Genomic DNA, 16303 nt, shown 5'->3' on the forward strand with positions numbered 1-16303 from the left:
TGTAACTCAATCATGGCTATAATATTGTATTTAAAGTTTCTAAAGTAGTGAAACATTCTGTAAATTGCTGACTCTCGGCACGTCCACTTCATTAAGAACTGCGTATTTCTAGCGTAGCCTCTAACATGAGAGCTCGAAGCATATTCCATTTTCGCATATATTTTGAAAATCTTCCTTGCCGTTTGTCGTTTAAATAAAAGTGACATGACAAAAATCCTGGTTCGATGTATACGTAGTGTGCTACATGCTTCTCAGCGTATCTCACATCGGTTCTGCTCGTGAAGGGCATTCTACGTCCCAGAGAGGATGTATATTCTTCATTAATATAGATATACGTGTGACAGCGTTTTCGAAGTTATACTTTAAAGAAGAATGGAAAAACCTTTTAATATGGACCTTTCTCTCTCTTTATTCAGAAAATGCCAATTGCAAAGATTCCCTTCAGTTGGAGGTCTGAAAATAGGCATATAGGGCTCGGAGTGGAAACTTTTTAAGGATCTTCCACCGCTTTTTTTTTTAAAAAAAATCAGCTCATAGGAGGTCATTTCTATATCCAATTTCCATTTATTTTAAAAGTGGCGAATACAGTATATGGGTTAGCTTAAATGGGAATGTAATATTGGTAAATACATTTTCAATTAAAAATAATGAAATATTTATTTCAGTGTTTCTAAACATTTCTCTCCTAAGGATGAAAACTAAGTCATTTCTATAATATCTAGATTTGCTTTCCTTTATTCAGAATGTGATCAATTTAAACAACTCAAGTTGAAGGTGTAAAATGCAGTATATAAACTCTTGATTAAAAGTAAGAGAATACTTTTCCGAAACTCCTCTGTAATGATATAAATGAAGGAAAACATAACATTATCAATTTTACTTTCTTTATTCAGAAAGATATACAATATTGAGTTTGCTTAAGTTAGAGGTATGCTCTAAGATGCATAACCTATTCATTAAACAGACGTGATTCGGCGTTTAAAAATAGCCGTATTTTGAGGAGAGAACGAAGCCTGTTTTAACGAAATTTTCAATTCCTAATTTATATTTGTTACATCTCCGTGTACACAGAAAAAACACTCTTTTAGTATTGATAAATTTAGCGATCATTTATTTTCTTACTCAAGTGTTTTATGTTTCCAGTATCATTTCAGGTTTCCGTACGGGGTGTCAAGAATCTTCTATATTTATAATTTGACGATTTTCATTAGTATATTACTGTAATATTTACTAAAATGATATACATTTGAAACTCAGTGGGCAACTGCCTGCCTGACCTATGGAAATGACGTCTTTGCTTGCCCGAATTAATAAAGAAATAATTTCTAGGATGAATATATTTTCATGTTCAAGAATAAAAACCTCGACTGTGTTGTACTGTATTTCAAGTCTCTTCGAACACCGAGTTTGTGTAAGACATAGACACACTGTTTACTGAGGAATCCTAACCTAATGCTGGGACCGCAGTGGCTCAGTGATATAGAGCTCACCGCTGGTGTGTGAGGTCTTTGGTTCGATCCTAGCTCACGCCATTGAGCCTTTTGGTGGACAAACACCCTGTGCGTGGGTTTACTCGGAATTCTCGCGTTTCCTCCAACTGTCTCCATTACGACATTTCATTTATTTGTCATCATCACCGTCTCCTTTAGCCTATACGGCACAATCGTAAGACATAAACCTTGAAGATTTCTAACCAAATGCACTCCCGCCAGAAATTCAATATGGATCCCCCACCTCAGAGTGAACGTTAGTGGCAAGATGAGAAGATGAACATTCATTTTTACATTCAATCACTCTTCTAATTCTATCAAAGTCTCCCAACAACGAAGATTCTTCTTAACAAAGTCAATGTAACTACTATCATTATAAGTATTAACAATGTTGATATCATTGTTGCGAGAGACACTACTATCATTATAAGTCTGATAATGCTATGTGCATAATTCTACAAATTAAAAATACTTAAATTGGTTTGCTTATTATTTCTAATAACATAATTTTGTAGTTAATTATTCTGTAGTCTCACACATTCTACTTGATCTCTAAATATCTACAAATATTAATTGTGATATCCAAACTCACATATTAAAACATTTTTGTTATTATTGTAACGTTTTATAACATGACAAATATCACTTAAATTTAACTTCAGATCTGTAGATATACAATTGAACAACAATGTTCTGGCATTATATCCCAATTATAATATATTTTGCTCCTTTTAGCAATTTTAATTATCAAAGCTAATGCTTATTTCTTATTTATGCCACCATCGATTAAACCAATGCATGAATTTCAAATATATTCTGCCATGTTGTTTTCAGTTTACCTACTACTAATAATAACTACTACGAAATTATATTACAGGAATACCTAATTATGTAACACTTGGATTGGAGGGTTTACAGTTTAATTTTTAAGCAACTTACTCAATATTAAACACACCTAAAATAAATTTACTGATACGTTAATTTATACTCTCCTTTATTATGTTTCGTATGTTTACATACTATCTTGTAGGTTAAAAATTTTGAAAGTAACTATGTTAGCAAAATAATACATAAGTATGATTTATCTTACGTATTGCTCGCCCAATTTTTTGATGTATTAACGCAGGCATACGCATTAAAGATTGATGGAATGGCTGAGCCTGGAAAAGAATTAAAAAAACTATCAATAAACATCGTAATTTTAAGAAAATGTTTGAAAACTTTAAGGTTAACTCGTTAGAAATTGATTTGTAAAGGTTTAACAAAGAAGGTTGAAATATGGTAAACTGAAATTTGATATTTTATTTGTCTGCACCTAAGATTTTGAGATCAGTCATAAACTTAGAAAAAAAATCATTTATTTTTTCTTTCTTCCGTTTCATCTTTAACTTCGTACAATCTTGTTTAAAAGAATTGGTAACCCCATTTGTAATTCTATGAAAAACTTTATTCTCCTAAATAGAAAAAACATTAAATTCCATACGAAGTCTTATAATGCTGTTCTAAACTGAGAATTTAGTATTTGAGATTTTGTGTTCTGCGTCCTTATGTAACACGAAGCTTTTGTGCGGCTGACTTTACTATTAACGTGGGTTCTGAATTACAACCAGGGCTTATCTCGCAGTATTTGTTGGTTCAAAGACTGTCATGCGCATATCAATTCTCACAGTTAGGATGTTTACTACAATTCGTATTTGTTCCTGTTTGGCAGTAAGTTATTATTATGATGGTGTTTTGAGTTTCGGGCAGATCTGAAGCCATGGACCAAGGTAATGTGTTTAATCTTCGTCATTAAAACTCGTGCTGGTTCAATCCTTGTGTCTCAATTTGTAAATATAGCTTATTTATGACAGTATTAGGTTACATTTCCGTATTTCTGAAGTTCGGAAACTACAGCAAGTCATAAAAAGAGGACATGCACTAACTACCAAGCACGGTTGGTAGTTTCTGGTCAGGACGTATCGGATAATATGAAAAAAAAAACCTCTCTAATTGTGTAATGTTGGGTCTACACAACTCTATAATACTCATACAAATAACACAGATATAAAAAAACGAACATGAAAGTCGCAAAGTGACGGCTTATGCACTGTTTTTCAACGCCACTATTGTACATCATTTTCCAAATGTTACATAACATACGCACTGAAGGTGCTTTTTATATTTTTTTTATTACTTCAAAAATTTATTGATAATTGCGTTATTTGTTTCAGTATGTAACAATTAATGCCTTGATTTATCACTATATTTATGTAATTGTAATGTCATTGTAATACTTAAAATGATAATTTAAATGCTGGCGCTACTGTAGAAAAAATATACCGAACATTTTTGAATGACACTTGAGTCCAATTATTGTCTTATTTCTTCTCCTAGTCCAGCTACATTTGTGGTTTACGTTTAAGAAGCATACAGGAAACGGACCTCAAAATAGAATTTATTCTCTTCACCCCCCAAAAAAAAAAAAAAAAAAAAAAGATTAATGTGACACCAATATTTTTATTTTTATTTGCCAATTATTAAAACGCAATTAATCACTTAGTGTAATCAATACTTAGGTAATTATTATGTTAATGATAAAACTAAATAGAAAAGATTTAGCTGACCACATGAGGGTGAATAACTGAATCAGTGTTGGAAATCAGTGCTAAATTACGGGATAACTCTACAATTCCTAACATCATTCAGTAATGTTTCATAAATTCATCTGAAACTCCTTTGGATTAAAGAATTATCTAGCCAAGTTTTATATGCCATGCGAGTTTGAATACTATTGTTTCATTCTCACAAGCTATATGGTTGAGCATAAGTATTGCAGCATCCTCAAACAAACCCAGTGCTACACTAAAAGCGCTAAAAAGCAGCCGCCGTATGCAGTCATCACCGATGGAACACCAAGAAGGCCTCTCTAAATTCTCCAGCTCCGAATAATAGGTATAAAATTGTATATCTCGACGCAGAAGATATCAGTTTTTAACTGGTCATCCCTACTTGAATTGAACTCAAATGTCTCGAATTGAGTTCAAATGTCCCTGTGTATCACAGGCTCATGAACTGACCTGGACCGCTGTTCAACAGTGATTGTATTGATGGTTGAGTAATTTTACTATGAGGTGTCGGTAATAAATATCATTCATGCCGTATACGAATTTCAAGGGATTCCAAATCTTAATCATTTTAGGAGAAGGTCGGGAAAACTATAAGGCTACAGCTGGATTACACGCTGTACGCTCTTCAGATCGACAAGTTATTTCCAGCAATCTTTTGCGAAGATTACCGGCAAGGTTGCAGTGGACAGGAAATATTCGTCGTAGCTATTATATCCGGAGAGAAATCGTACAAAATGAAAACGTTGTCATTCATGTACTCCGTAGCTGTTACAGTGAATTAGCATAGACCTTCACTTCAGACCGCATGAAAGCGTGGTGTCGGTCAAGCTAATATACTGTGTATTTTGTGGAAATACAACTTCCATCTGTACCAAATTCCTCTACATCAGGAGGGCAATTTACATCTTTATTTCTACAAGTGGCTAGTCAACCAATTAAAAATATTTACATTGCGTAGTCTTCACACTTTGAAGCTACATACTCCAATCCTGGCGACGGGAATTACCACAATGCACATTATTGGTTAGCAGAGTATTCACTCTGGGTGCATGAAGTCAATCGTCAACGACGATGGAGCTTCAATGTGCGTAGTGACATTCTACGGACTGAGATAACCACAACATGTTTCTTGATCGTCATTTGACAAATTTTCACTTTTTTTTGCGACACTATATGCAGCCGTCATTGGATGACGTACCTCTCAATATACGTTACACAATGTGGTCTCAAATAGGCGCTGTTAATCAGTCAACGTTGTCGTTTGTAAGGAAGAGTAAAATGTTCTATTTTAACAACACTGGGTCGGGGGAGGTTCCAGTGCACAGGTTCCTTTGAGATCTCACAATCTTACTTCTATTGACCATTTTGCTCGGGTTGAATTAAGGGCCCTGTTTTATGTCAATAGACCAACTGTAATTCGCAACATGAAACAACGCAAACATCAACGTGATCAACCTTGACGCTGCTGCACAGAGTTACGTGTTACTGAACACGGACGATTCTTTAGCTGCTCTTTTACCAGTCATCATTTTCGTACCCCATGCACCTCCCATGTTGCAATCCTTTGGTAAGAGAAGGTTCGTTATTTTGTTTCTCGTTTCGTCCAATTCTTTCCTATTTCGTTTTGTTCTGGCATCATAAATCTTATCTCGTCGTTTTTCTTTTGCTGATTCCATTTTTCTTATCTCACTTGTGGCAGGCATACGGTATGGCAGGAAAAGGGTTCTTTCACTTAGCACTTCTTTTCCCTCAAACAAAATCAACCAAAGTTTCCATCTGAAATTTTAAAGTTAGTCTTCCCAAATGAAGGTATTCCAGAGACACTAGTGCTTCCGACAATCGTTTGTTCCCGCATATACTATATTGTACTTCGTTTTCGCTTTACAAAATAATTTATTATTCCTCTTGATTTGTAGTATGTGCACACCCTTGCTCTGACCTATCAATGAGTTCGGATAGCTGCCAAATTGTAAGAGATTTAGCAAGGTGTTTCTTCTCAGTTTTTTTTAATTTAGTGATTATTTGAATGGAGTAAAAATTATCCTCTGTTTCGAATTAAAGTTTTTATATTGTCAAATTTTCATGGGTCCTTTTCATTGTTATTGTCTTTGCCCAGTATATCTCTAACATTTAACACTTGTTTTGTCAGGTATTAGCAATTTACGACAGAGAAGCAACATATGTGTGGTTATTTTGTGAAAATACTGCACATCTAAATTATTGAAGTGATTTATTTTGTCTTTAATACAACTTCGTACAGCTATTGCGTGTTAGTAGAAGTTTTCCGTTGAACTTAAGGTTTTCCATATATGTTTTTATTAATCCATATCTTTCTATGATTTTAAACTTGAAATATTTTATACATTTTTAACTGTGTTCAGTTTTTTCTTTTGCGATAACTACATGAAAATGATCAATTGGGAGATTGGTACATTAAAATTAAGGTCAACGTAAATGTAGTTAATAGAGAGTTTCTCCTTGACAGCAAAGAGTACTGAGTAACACTGACAATTAATACAATAGTTATGTTGGAGGATTCAAATTATTCTAGTATGAAAATTTCGAATAAAATCTTACTTGCGATTAGAGTGCCTGTAAGAGCTAGTAATTTGTAGCATAAAAACCTCGTCTAGAAACAAATATGTACTAACAATTAGAAACTATTCTAGATTAAAACAGCTTCTCATTTGGAACTTCAAGAAGGGAGTCCCTTGCAATTTTGAGGATAGTTATTATCAGAAACTACAATTGAAAACAGCAACAGAAAATTGAGATCTTTCCATAAATTTTGAAAGAATAACTCTCTAAGAAAATATCAGCATATCACCAACGTGACAAAAACATGGATACAACACATACTAATTTTTTTAAAAAAAAAACTATAAATATCTTTGTGTCGGTTGAAGAAATTTTAAATGCTGTGAAGGTATGAAACATAATCTGATAGCTTCCCCAAGACTCGATACGAGAAAGAAACAATTCAGGATATAGAAACAGCTAAAAGGTTGTCAGGACAATTTTATAATAAATATTGTGATCTTAATATGTAACCAAGGATTATCATAAGTTTGACAATATTGTAATAAAATGTTATACTTGCATTTATTTTAGTTGAATGAAAACATGTTAATACTGTAAATATATTCTCTTATGTTCGACTGTCTGAAACATTCTCACCAATTCATTTATTCCATGTCAATAACACGTCTTATCCTTGAAGACAAAGAAGTCGTTCACTGCTTCTCCTATTTTCTGCTGGTTGATAAAAATCGTGATTTCAGGAAGTAACACATGGAGTAAAACGTAGTAATATGGTTGGGCAAGATCAGGACTATGAGCTGGATCTTGAATCAATTCAATGCGGTCAAGTGTCAGATTTTTGTTTCATTTTTTGAGCCTAATACTTTTTCATTATCTCGTAGCAGTAGCGTTGCTCATGTAGCTTTTTTGTTCACAAATGCAAAGTAAATGTGCTGAGTCTTAGAATAGAAATGAAATGAAATCTTTGAGTTTTACGTCCCACGGTTATGCCGGTTAGGCTAAAGGAGACGGTGATGATGAGAGATGAGTGAAATGGTGGAATGAAGAAAGTGGGAGGAAACGGGAGAACCCCGAGAAAACCCACGAGCACGGTGTTTGTCCACCACAAAGTTCTCTTGGCGGGGGCTGGGATCGAACCCGGGACCCCAAGCACCAGAGGTGAACGCTCTACCACTGAGCCACCGCGCCCCCCAGAGTCTTAGAATAGAACTCGAAACAAATTATAATTCATGTTCTACAAAAGGCACGATTTTATCCAAGAAACAGTCCTGATTTATGTCCGGTTCTGAAATTTGGCCTTTCCTCAATCACTACTTCTACACACCCGGATATCACAAAAGCGTACACTTTTTGTAGCATGTGACAACTCGTTTCAAGATACGCACATAACTTGGATTTTGCAGCAGTTTTCAACACACAATTACTGTGCCCTGGGTGTAAGCTGAGGTGGTGCAATGTAGCAGCTCCTGATGGCTTTCTCGTGTTTCTCATGTAGTACTACAGTGAAGTGGGATGTGGCGAGTTAGTCTGAAATCATCGTCTGCTTGTGGATAGAGTTTCGTCACTGGTGATTGCACGAAACTGAAGCCCAGAGCCTTGGCTGACATCTTTACAACATGAACAAAACTTCAGAAACTATCAAGTTGTTGTGTTTGGAACACTGCATCTTTTTGTTTTGCATACCAAATGTTCTAGGTTGCCGCTATAGCGTTGTGGACAAGATGGTAATCATAAAGTAACAGTTCATTATGGTATGTTGTTTCACTCGCATCGTCATTGCCACTAAAACCTGCCTAAATAACTGATGAAATGGTGGCCACTATGTTAAGTACTCCTCTTTCCATCCTATCTATTGGGTCACTTTCAGATTGTACTTCCGATAAATCAGGACACATATTGGTACAAGCTGTTTTAGTTGTGGAAATACTCGAGAACTATTACTTACCTTACAGAAGTGGTGTACAAGAATAGTGAGGAAGAAAATATCAAAAATGCTTAAAAAATATGTAAAGTAGAGTAAGATAATGTTATGTTAAAATAACACAATTAGTATAACTGTAATTTACAGACATTTTAATATAATTCTCATGATACACAATAGTTCTCTTAGTGTAGTCTTGTGCATATCATCCACAAAATATATAATACAATTTGTATATATTCTAATATTACATAGATATTAGTTTCTTAGATATTAGTTATAACAACTATTCTATTGTTTAAAAATCATTACGCTATTATTTAACTTACCGTTGAAACTACCAATCGCAAGAGAAGCGACAATAGTATTATCTTCATCATTTCTGAAATATTCAAATACATATAAAATGACATTTAGGTACGATAAAGTTTATGCAATGAAACTACAATGTATTTTTTTTCTAATACACTTAAACTTTTTCGTATGGAGTTTCTTGTCTTATTGTTCAAACTGTCACAAATTTGGTTTGATCTTTTAGTGCATATTTGAATTCAAGCTCACCGATATTATAGTCAAACATTTATAAATACTATAAGTTCAACAATTTTACCAAGATATCATTGTTATTGATATTATGTGATTAGGTTAGGCAAATGCTTTTTATATAATACCAAAATATCACACATTAAGTTTGAAGGGTAGCTCAGTTGATGAGTACTCATCTGTGTTGAGTGAAATTTCTGGTTCAATCCTAGTTTGAGTCAAGTGATCTATTGGTAGACAAACAGTGCGTGCGAGGATTTTAGCAGAATATTTAAAATCTCTTTCCACTTTCTCATTATAACCTTTCATTCATTGACATCATTACGGTATCAATTAGCGTCGTATTGTAAATATAGGCCGTCCCCTTAGCCTAATAGGCGCAATTGTGGGGCGTTAAACTGAAATAATTTATTTTCATTTCATAAACGTAGTGCTCTTAACAAAACACATTACGTTGTTCTAAACAGATTCAATTTTCAAATAATACATATACTGTACCTTAAGCGTTCAAGTAGTAAACTAACATATCTCTTACATTTTTGTTCGTATATTTACCGATTTTGTAAGAACTATTACCGAAAATATATTTCCTCATGAAGATCTAATACAACATACTGTTTAGGTACTGGAGCAAAATATGAAAACCTCAAGTAGTTACCCATCCTACATCTAGCCTATTTTACGAAGTATGATTTGGTTGACCCAAGTAAGGTTCTTTTGGTTATATATTTAATCTCACAATTATCCTATATACTAATAAAAAGAATATTAAACCGATTTTTTGAAGAAGTATTTTGTAAGTTATAGCAGAGTAAAAAAAACTTGAGTCATATCCGCTTTATTAAGATATTATATTTCATGCGAAAGCAGATAGCAATTTACAAAAGCTGAATATATTACACTAGCAAATTATAAATATATAACGTAACATACTTTGAGCAATAATTACTAATGCAGATTCTTCATCTTATATCAAAGTGGTACGACAAACTGTGTAGGAGTAATGTTTGGGAGATTCAACTTTGGTGGTTGTTATTGTTGTACACACCTAATTTATCTTTCAAAGATAAAGGAACTTTAAAATGAATTACGAAATTTATTATAAGTATCTTTTGATGTAACTAAACATGAATACAACAGTTTTTAACACATATGTTCCCTACTTACAAAAAATGATTAGCATATATATATATATGTCTTCAGATTGATGTTTCTCTTTCTTTTCTTTTCTTTTTCTTTTTTTTCTTTTCTTTTTTTTCTTTTTTTTTTTTTTTTGAATATGATATTTTTTGCCTTAATTCACTAACCTTACCAATGCACTTGTCATATTACATTAACACTTATTTTATCATTCAATTTGTGATGGATTGGTACAACGTATATTACATCGTATTTCAATTCTGAATAGTAATCTAGATTCCTATTTGCAAAGAAGAACTTCAAATAATTGAGAATCTATTGCAAAAGGTCGAAAATAAAGTAAAATGCATCATTAGCTAAGAATAATTTTAGGAGATGTGTTAGATTGTAACTATCAATGTATTCGACTCAGCACCATACAGTGTAGCTTTATGTAGGCCACAAGGTGATCAAAGTAACATAAACAATTATTCTAAAGTGTTAAATATGTATACTATTACAAGAGTATCGGAGTTTCTCACAAATCTTCGGTGGCCCCGGGTACTTACATTATTGAATATTAACGTTCAAGTTCTCTACGTTTATTATCTTAGCATGTCATCTAACCGTGGTTCCTGAAATCTTTGGCACGATAGTATACACTTGAAAGTTGAAAAGGGCATGGTGACTTATCTCAAGGAACTAAAACAATGTACGAAACGTGATTTTATTTCTCCAACGAGAAAAATAGGGGCTTTAAAATTTGTATGGAAAAAGCAGATTTCTTCTAAAATATAACTGAAGTACAATTATTCATCTGCAGTTAAATCCACGTACTCTATCCGTATCCGCACACATCTTTGAAAGTTTTGATGGAAGATAATGTTTGGTCCAGATAGAAATGTTAACATCTAACAGAGGACTCCCTCTTTTCGGAGTTATTTAATAGAAAAGGTCTAAGATTAATGGACTTTGTTATCTTTTATCTATAGTAATGTGTGATTGGTCCAAAATTTGAACCATTGAACCAATCAAATACAATTTTCACCTGATCTTTGACTTTTTCATTTTGCAAATCTGTTTATAGCTAATGCTTATACATACACAATCTTGACAGTTACAAGTAAATGTTATGTTTGGGTGAATGGAGTCGTTGCCGGAGATAGATGCGAAAGAATAATACTAACATAGTTTTTAACATCTTGAAATGGTTGGCATAAACTATATTCTAATGAACGATGTATTATGCGCAAATTGGTGCATTCATTTCTTTTTAAAACAATGTTAGTAAATAAAAATTTAACTATTCCTCTCCTATGTGGCACACCATGTATATATTACAAACATAGCAGGGGATCAATTTACTTGAAATCCACCATTTCAGATAAATGGTCGCTGGAGTTTTTAAATTCTAATTATCTTTTAATATTTGTACACACAGTTGTACTGTATTTAGAAAACTGAAAACAAGCTTCACTCATTTTAGTTGTTCTGTTCTCTTATAAGCTGTCATTTTGTATAGGACCATATACCTATTTTCCATCTTACAAAAGATTTGCAAACTTTTTGGCTTTATTGTTTTTGAAGAAGTTGAATTTAAACACATTAAAAAATTACTTTTCGATATATTATTCACGGTGCACAAAAAGCCTATTATGCTACAAATACCTGAAATAAACTAAAAACTCAAATTGTCCTTTACAGGCTAAACATTTCAACCGAAAATATAAAATAATTAATGTTCATTACCGAATGAATATACTTAGGAATCCTAGCTTAGAACGTTCGAACATTTAATAATATTGCTTGTATGAGAGTGCAGGATGTGAATCTATTCAATAGTAGAAAGCGGATTCAACTTATACAGAACGCACTGACAGTCCAACATGTATTCACGGACGTTATCTAACTGTCAGGAACTTACTTTAGTAAAGAGTTGCTTCAGCATTTTATGTTGGAACTGTGGATACATAGATCCGCTGGTACGGTAACACATGTTTCAATGGGGGAATGGAACTCACTCTGCTCACGAAGTATTTGCCAAGCAACACGCTCTAGTGGAAAAATGGAACATAATTCAGAATGTCATCAAGGGAATTTGCAGTGAATATTCAAACATAATAAGCAGTATTACGATCGGGATTCGAACCTCATATTAATTTGGCAGCCGGGTTGAATTACACAGAAAAAGTTTAACACTTGAAGAAGTCATATGTTTTTAAGTAAGAGAAAACTCTCACTCCTGATGGAAAGTCGGTAGCCAAATGCTCGCAATCTTCCAGTGGAAGAAACCGCATAGTAGGTGACACATTTCCTGATTTTCAGCAATGAACCGATTCAGCAAGTGGCTGAATTGAATTTCAAAGCTGAAAAGAATTGGCTTCTCTAAGAATCTATTTGCTCTGATATATACCCAGCAAATCGTGTTGGTCAAAATGTAGGTATACAGTCCCGTATTAATCGGGTCATGACATTTTATACCATTTACTTCTTGTGATACCTACAGGTATTGAATTCGTTTCTTTGTTATTTGTTATTAATTTCCTTTGCCTTATACCTTAAGCTCGGAACAAACCAAAGCAAATAAATTAATCATATATTTGTATGTAGACTGAGTTCACCAATGCTCATTAAAGCTCTCGATTACACTCCAGCTCATGATTTCTCACATTCATGACACTTTGTAGTCTTCGGGTAACCTTGAGTGAGTTAAACGTGAAGATGGTGTAAAACAAGTGTGATAAAAGAATAAAAATAAAAATGTAAAACTAAATTAAGCTCGTTTTCACCCATAATGGCACTACGTTTTTCTTATCGTAGTTTGCACTTTCCGAGCCTAGGAGGACCACGTACAATGTAGTATGTACATATGAACATAATTTAGTGGGGATCGTTCTGAATCTGTAACAAATTGACATTTCGTATAACATGTTCAGTTTTATATACAGCAATGTAATTCATAAATTATATAAAGGGCACAATATAAACTATAAACTAAAATTAGTATTTCGAACATGAAAAGATACAAAATTACACGTTAAATATACACTAAAATTTTATATATAGTGTGCATATTTAACGTGAGAAATTGTAAGTTTAGTGTCCACAGTATACATTATTTATTTTATTTGTTTCACTCGTACCTTGAAACACTTTTGCACATACTGCATATTTCATACATTGCTCACACTCAACAAACAAATGCTCACTTCACACACATTATTCTGACATTTGCAGCATACTACTTTGGATTTCCTGTCTCTAGAATTAGGGTACAAGTGATACTGTTTCCTTTACTTTTCTCCAGGTCTTGCTGGCATATTGCTTTCAATCTTGATACCATATCTTAACAAATTCTCTCTTACAGACTTTTCAAAGTAGACGACTCAGCTTTTCTCAACATTAGTGGTGTAATCAAATCAGAAGCACGCTCCTTGATGAAAATTCTTCCCTTAAACTCCTTTTGGATATTTCAATTTGGATTATGATATTTGAAAACAAGATAACAGTTTGGTACTTCTACCTCTAACATATTCATGAAAAAGTCCAAAGGCCATCTTCAAGTCTGTCATCTGAACGAATATTCTCGCAATTTTTGATCCATCAATTCGACGCCTCCTTTATTTTTATTGCAGTAGTTGATGATTTCCTGCTTCCTTTTTAGGGTATTACCACCGATTATTCAATCGTTATGCATGTTTCATCAACTACTCTAAACATCAACTACTACAGGAAATCGGTTTTTAGTAGTGTGTTTTTAGTAGTGTGAGAATCACTTTTGTTGTTTTGGGAACATAACTGACCATTGATACATCATTACTAAAAACAAAATCGAAAGAATAAACATTTCTCTTATGACTAGGTCTCTTGGTGGGAGAGATGTTCCTGTTATTATTTCTAACTGTTCCAACTATTGTTATGTTTCTTGCGAGAAATTATTTTGTTAAAGAAATACTTCTGAAATAATTGTCTCTTACGTTACGTCCTTGACATTGATTGAGGCTATTTACCAAACGCTTGGTAACTTCTGCTGCAAGATCTCTTTGAACTGGTGCACCAATGTTTCTTACAACAATAGTAATACACGTAAAATGCGTAGCTAGATATATCATTGCACATCCAAAGCAATTTCATTTCATATTTTGCAGGATTTTTAGGCATGTTTTGAATAAAGGGACATCTACCTTTAAATGGAATCAACTGCTCGTCAATTGTTAACGATTCCAAGCTAGGTTGATTTAAATTCAATACATTTAAATCTGTTGACAGAAATTGTAGCGTTGTAATGCAGGTTCGAGTTGGAATTTTGAAAGAGTTCTCTTACGGAAAAGTAGAAGTCCTAAGAACCCTAACTTTTCTTCATTGTCGATTTCTATCAATTTCTTTGGAAACTTAGTTGTTTCTCGTCTTCTTTGCAAACTAGAGCACAGCACAATTTCTTCGAAAATGCTATGTTTAATGAACAAATCAAACGCGGCGTGAGGTGAATCAGTAAATGTTCCCTGCCGTGGTCCAGGAGCTGAACCTGTAATATTGTGAGGTCTAGTCTGAAATTGTTTGTTCTTCGGAGTACTTGACCAAGATCGTCCGTCTTTAGAACACAATTCTGTACTTAAATTATTCGATGTTCTGCTACTTCCATCTGTATCACTTTTTCACTGGCACTTTCACTTGTATCATTTTGACTGTCTATTTTCTATCTGACAATCCATATAATTACGAACATACGAATCCTCATGATGACTATCTTTACTACTGCTCAATCAGGGAGAAGTATCGTTTTCGTCCGCTTCTTCCAACATCCGTCTAATACTTTTCGGCTTCCTACATTAAACTTAAGCAGTAAAATTACATTTCGAAAGAGGGACAGAATGGCATTAATTTTTTAAAAAGATCTTTGCAGGGCCTATTTTCAAACATACTAAAGGTGTAAATAAAAATAATATATTTACTTCCTGAATATTAGAGTATTATAATACCAAAAATAAGTTTCAATATAAAGAATTTTATGGAAAAATTGTGAAAGCCATCTAGTTGTTACAAGTAAAACAATAATTTATAATATTTACTTCAATACTTTGAAGAAAATGAGTGAGAAAAACAGAGCATGTATATGGCACAATGAATAACATAAATTCGGGCCTACAAGGCCTTGATTGTGCAGAATCGGGGTATATAAAGAAAATGCCTTTAAGTTTCAAAAATTAAAATTGCAAAATGGAAATGATATCACTGCAACAGTTTTGAATGTTCAACTGATGATGTTAAAAAGATTTAGCCTCATACGTACATATTTATAAAACTTACAGCATGAAATATCTTCCAGGCCTCCCAGGCCCGGATTGTGCCAATAACAGTTAATCTACTCTGACAATCACACTTTTCATATGTTTTCGTAATACTGACATTCTCAAATTTGAAGTAAAGGAGCTGTCTAAGCGACGGAAAGAGGAGTCAGAAGGGAATAAAATGTTGAATCTATTTGTTTAATACATAGTAATTAAATTGTATGTCAAACTTATACCGTTATTAGCTTCTGTAATTAAGATCTTGATCAAATTTAAACAAACAGCAAAAAGAATAATTTTCCAGGCTCTAGGCACTACGGCCAGAAAAACTCAACACATGTTATATACGCGTAGTAGGAAGATCTTTCAACGAAATCTCCGTGGTTGAATAAGCAGAGTAAAAGTTACAAACTCAAAAGCATTTTCACATCAGTTCGAATCTCATTATCCTTTCTTCTTTCTCTGTCTTTTCTCTTTCATTTATTTTAGAATAGTAGAAGAATACTTGTAAGACTTTCCTAATGATTAGAACTGAAACAATGTAGCAACAATATATTTTAAAAAAGTTTTCTTTTCATCAACTTATCTACCCAGAACTAAAGGACTATTGGCAATAATTCTTTCACACTTGTTTTTCCCACCAATTCCCATTCGTCACACAGTAGACAGATCTACTTCGAATTCAGGTAAACAGAGAAAAAAGGGACGCGTTTCAATCTTATTACTATAAATGAAATAGAAAATTGTATCGCTACCAAACGAGGCGATAACAAATTATTTGATCTGTAAAGT

At 33.4% G+C, this 16303-nt stretch overlaps 1 long non-coding RNA gene across 1 annotated transcript in view; it reads right to left on the reverse strand.

The window, feature by feature from the left end:
* LOC145683469 (uncharacterized) overlaps positions 1 to 16303 on the reverse strand; it is a 47002-nt gene that overhangs the window by 15843 nt on the left and 14856 nt on the right. Inside the window, exons 2-3 of the long non-coding RNA XR_014131114.1 lie at positions 8891 to 8943; positions 2581 to 2650 (exon numbers count right to left, since the gene is read on the reverse strand). This is a non-coding gene — a long non-coding RNA (uncharacterized LOC145683469). The remainder of the gene's footprint in view (positions 1 to 2580; positions 2651 to 8890; positions 8944 to 16303) is intronic.

Source organism: Thermobia domestica, chromosome 4 (assembly GCF_964235325.1).
Source record: "Thermobia domestica chromosome 4, izTheDome1.hap1.1, whole genome shotgun sequence".
In the NCBI taxonomy this organism is placed as follows: Eukaryota; Metazoa; Arthropoda; class Insecta; order Zygentoma; family Lepismatidae; genus Thermobia; species Thermobia domestica.